This window comes from Protopterus annectens, chromosome 13.part0 (genome assembly GCF_019279795.1).
Source record: "Protopterus annectens isolate FY-2018-M chromosome 13.part0, PAN1.0, whole genome shotgun sequence".
NCBI classification, from domain to species: domain Eukaryota; kingdom Metazoa; phylum Chordata; order Ceratodontiformes; family Protopteridae; genus Protopterus; species Protopterus annectens.
In genome coordinates this window covers 1067520090-1067525201 of record NC_056747.1, presented here as the reverse complement: position 1 = coordinate 1067525201, position 5112 = coordinate 1067520090, and positions in this window count along the sequence as shown.

The following is a 5112-nucleotide window of genomic DNA, read 5'->3' as shown; positions in this document are numbered from 1 at the left end:
ATTTCCTGACTGTTGTGGCGATGTGGTTATCGAAGATGAGACCACTGTCCACCTGTGTCCTTAAGTCTCTTATCAAACTTTAGGCATTTAGTGTACTGCCCCTTATGTGGTAATTCACGGGTACATGTTTTTTCCCAAAGGGGATAACTATACATTTCTTGGCATTGACCTTGAGCCCATGGCTCTGGCACCAAGCATCTGTTTCTGTAATGCCCTTTTGTAGAATATCCACATCATTTGGGGATTCAATAATGGCTCCAGTTTGCAGTCATCTGTGAACTTTGTTAGCCAGTGTCCCTTAGTGTTGGCCTGTACTTCAGAGAAGTAGATGCCAAACAAGAGCAGTCCCAGGACTGAACCCTGAGGTACTCCACTTGTCACTTGTCTGGAGCTGGATATGGAGTCGGCTACTTTTACAGTGTGGGTTCTATCAGTAAGCCAGTTGGCAACCCATTGAGTGACTTATGGATTAATGCCCAGCTTAGTAAGTTTATCTATGATTCCAGAGTGGGGGATAGTGTCAAAGGCCTTGTCGAGGTCCAGATAGACTGTGTGGACCACCTTACTCTTGCCCATGGCTCTAGAGACTGATTTGAAGAAGTCAGTCAGGTTCAAGAGACAAAATCGGCCCTTCATGAACCCAAACTGCATGAGGTCCAGTGTTTGAAGGTTGGCAATGTCTTTGTTTATAAGTTCCATGATAATACATTCCATGGCCTTTCAGATCACGCTCATCAAACTAATGGGGTGGTAGTTCCCGGGATCCAAGTTGGATCCCCCCTTGAGGAGTGGGATAACTGTAGCTGTGCACCACTCAGTGGGCATGAAGCCTGAGGTGAGGCTATGATTAAATATGACACTTAGGTGAGGTGCCAGTTCATTTTGTAGTTCATATAGTACACAGTCTGGGATGTTGTCTGGTCCCATGGATACTGTATTCTTAGCTTTGGAGAGTGCATTTTTACCTGTGTGGCCCTTATTACCGGAATTTGGCAATCTTTCAGTATTGAGATGGACCCTTTAGGGGGTGAGAGGGGGGGTGAAGTTTGCACTGAATCGATCTGCCAGGATATTGGCAATATCCTTGGGATCAGTATATTTCTCAAATGTATCCTATCCCTAATTAAATCCAACATATGAGAGGCTGGATTTGCCAAATTTCTTAGTAGTCTTGTAGTTGAGAGTATAGAATTTAATCTCTAACAAACTTCACTCTGTAGTCATATGTATGAATGCATTCCTCTTCATTTTATGACTGTGTAACTTTGAGCAAATCATTTACTCACACTGTGTTCCCAAGTTGCCCACAATAATTGGTATTTTTGCATAGAAGATTTAAAATGTTAATAAACAAATAAAGTAAAAGTCAGATGGGTAAACAGGCAAATCAGAAATATGTTCCATACTGGGATATTGGGCATGCACACTGGACATGCAGTATCCTCCAGTATATTTACCTGAAATGTAGAATATCCTCCAATGCATCATTGTGCAGATCACAAGAGCCTACTTACAATATTTAAAAAAAAATGTACACACCCCACCTGTTTCACTTCCATTTCATATCCAGACTTAATGCAGTGATGGTGCTCAGTTTGACAATGTAAGCTTAAAATGTCATGCTCATCTCCATGTGTATAATGAATCCATATTTAACCTGAAATGGCAAGGAATATGGGCTTGCTTGCATAATGGCAAACAATTTGACCCTGTGGCTAATGACATGGGTGTGATGCGCATGATTAGTGTCAGAGGGGGCATGAAAAGAAAGCATATGATAGACTGTTCATTCTAGGATGGTGCTATCAGTTTAACCCTTATAAATACTGACCCATGGTCATTTCTCAGTGCTTTGCTTGCATATAGATATGTCCACACATATGCTGATAAGCACTGCAGATCAAGCTCAGTCAGAAAGTAATGGCTAAGCATTTAAAAATACTACCAACCTTCTGGCTTTTATGTTTAGCTTTAGTGGGTGCCTGTCATGTGGGATCATATGACATCCTCAGTATGGAGAAAATCAATATATGTGCAGTAACAGAAACATGGTTTAAGGCTCCAGAGAGTACCCCAGCACTACCAGGCTACAACTCATACTATACATTTCGGCCACAGAACCCAGACCGAAATACAAAAGATGGGGGCGTATCCATATTCATCAAGGATACCCACCTCCAGGTTAGTGGCACAGCACGATGTTTCAGAGATCATCCGCGTGCAACTAACAATGGGAAAAACTGCAATTCAAATTGTAGCTTGCTACAGATCACCCACCATGTCCCAGGACCTCCATTCCACATTTCTGGAAACACTGGGAAATATGAAGGTCCTACCAAACACCCTAATATTGGGTGATTTCAATTACCCAAACATTAATTGGGAGAACTACTCAAGTACTAACTCCCTTGCCCAACATTTCCTAGAATTTATAAACTCAAATGCCCTGGATCAACTGGTCAACACTCCCACCAGAGGTGACAACATATTGGACCTGGTCATCACTAACATGGGCGACCGGTGCTCCATGCCAGAGGTCAACCCCTCACTAGTTAGATCTGACCATAAACAAATCACTTTGGATATCCACATTCCACCCCCGCCCTCGGACAAGGAAACCACTGTAAAAAACTTTTCAAAAGCAAACTTCACGTTACTTAAGACCAAGGTGGAAAGTTTCAAAGCCCCCATGCTAAAGGATAACATTGTACAAGCTATGAAATCCTTTACTAATACATTCTACGGGCACCTACAAGAATGCATGGATTGTGCTATCCCAAGCACAACCAAGACTCAGTCCTCCAAGAAAAGAAAACCAGTCTGGTGGACTCCTGCCATAAACAAGCTATACAATAGAAGGAGGAAACTAGTACAGAAAAAAGTAAAATTCCAAGAAGGGAAGACATCCCTGATCAGTATCAGCAAGAAACTATGATTCCTCATAAAATCATCCAAGGCGAGTTTCGAAAGAAAAATTGGCAAGGACTCCAAAGATAACCACTAGGCATTCTTTATCTATGTAAAGAATCTAAGTGGCAATGCTCAGATCTGCTCGGAGTTAGTGCAGAATGATACAAAATACACTGAACCGACCAATATTGCCAACATCCTGGCTGACAGGTTCAGCGCAAGCTTCGCCCCCCTTTCACCCCCAAAAGGGCCCATAACCATACCAGAAGAATGTAGAGCTCCTGAAATCACAGACACTCAGGTTAAAACAGCCCTCTCCAAAGCCAAAAACACAGCATCAATGGGACTGGACAGAGTACCAGGCTGCATCCTACATGAGTTCAAAGACAAACTAACCCCTCACCTAAACACACTGTTCAAACTCAGCCTCTCCACAGGTTACATACCCATAGAGTGGTGCACAGCAATGGTTATTCCGCTCCACAAAGGTGGAGCCACAACAGACCCCGGGAACTATCGCCATATAAGCCTGACTAGCTTGGTCTGCAAGGCTATGGAGCCCATCATCATGGAACTCATTAACAGAGACATTGGGAACCTCCAATCACTGGACCGTACCCAGTTCAGCTTTGTTAAGGGCAGATCATGCCTCCTAAACCTGGTGGACTTCTTTGATATAGTTACCAAGGCTATAGATGAGGGAAAGGTGGTACACACAGCCTACCTTGACATTGTAAAGGCCTTTGACACCGTTCCCCATTCTGGTATTATAGACAAGCTCACCAGCCTGAACATAAACCCCTACATCACAAGATGGGTTGCCAACTGGCTCATGGACAGAACCCACATGGTAAGAATTGCGGGAACTAGGTCTGACTCTAAACTGGTTACAAGTGGCATTCCCAAGGGCTCAGTCCTAGGACCCCTCCTGTTCGGCATATACTTCTTAGAGGTACAGGCAAGCACAGGAGGACTATGGCTGACCAAGTTCGCAGATGACTGCAAACTAGGGGCTATAATTGACTCTCTGGCTGACACAGACATCCTCTAAAAGGGTCTCACTGAGACAGACACCTGGTGTCAAAATCATGGCCTCAAGCTAAATGCCAAAAAGTGCATAGTCATCCCCTTTGGAAAAACAAAGTACCCACAAACTACCACATAGGTGGTAGTCCCCTAAATACGGAAGACATAATAAGGGATCTGGGGACCCAAGTAGATAGTAAACTTTCCTTTGATAATCACATTGCCAAAGTGGTTAGAAAATCCTTCTATGTGGCACACATTATCACAAAAGGGTTCGCATCCAGATCAAAAGAGGTCATTGTGCCCCTCTACACATTGCTCATCAGACCCATCATAGAGTTCAACGCCCCATTTGGGATGTATCTTACAAGACACCTGCAACAGCTGGAAAAAGACCACAGAAGTACCTCACCAAGAGGATCACTGGCCTCAAACAGATGCCCTATGCAGCTCGACTGAAGAAATTCCAGCTGTACTCAGTTGCATACCGCCTACTCAGAGGTGATCTCTGCCTGACATACAAGGCCATGTCCAACCCAGAACTGATTGACATGCTCCACCTAAAGAAAAGCTTATCCCCTCGAGCCACAAGCTCTAGGGATCTAAACCTCACTATAACAATAAATAGGATATGCTGGAGGGATAGATTCCTGTGACAGAGACTTCCCATGCTTTGGAACAGGATTCCAATCTACATTTTTTCTATGTAATTAGTCTGAACTATTCTGTTATTGCTTACATTTCTGTAGTTTTTGTTTCTGAAATCATTTGTGTTTCACCTGAGCTGAGCCTGAAATTGGTTAATACCGGTCAGTGCACTACCATGGTAAGCAAGTATAAATAAATGAATGCATAAATTCAGGAAGGCGGGTCACTGGTATGATTTTTACAGTTAAACGTCAAAGCTTACCCATTTGTTCTCAAGACATGGTTCACTGCTTTACACTTTGGCACTGACAAACATTTTTATTTGATAATTATTTATATTTTGTTTAAACTGCTAAATCAAGTACTCTGTAGAGATAACTTTTGTAGGGTGTACATTTCTTACAGACTTCCTTGCATGATTGACAGAATACACATCAGCTCCTAAGAAGCATCTACAGAGTTTTGATGTAACATGTAAGTAAACATGTAGCTCCGTCCTATACACATAGATGCTGAAAGAATGATAAT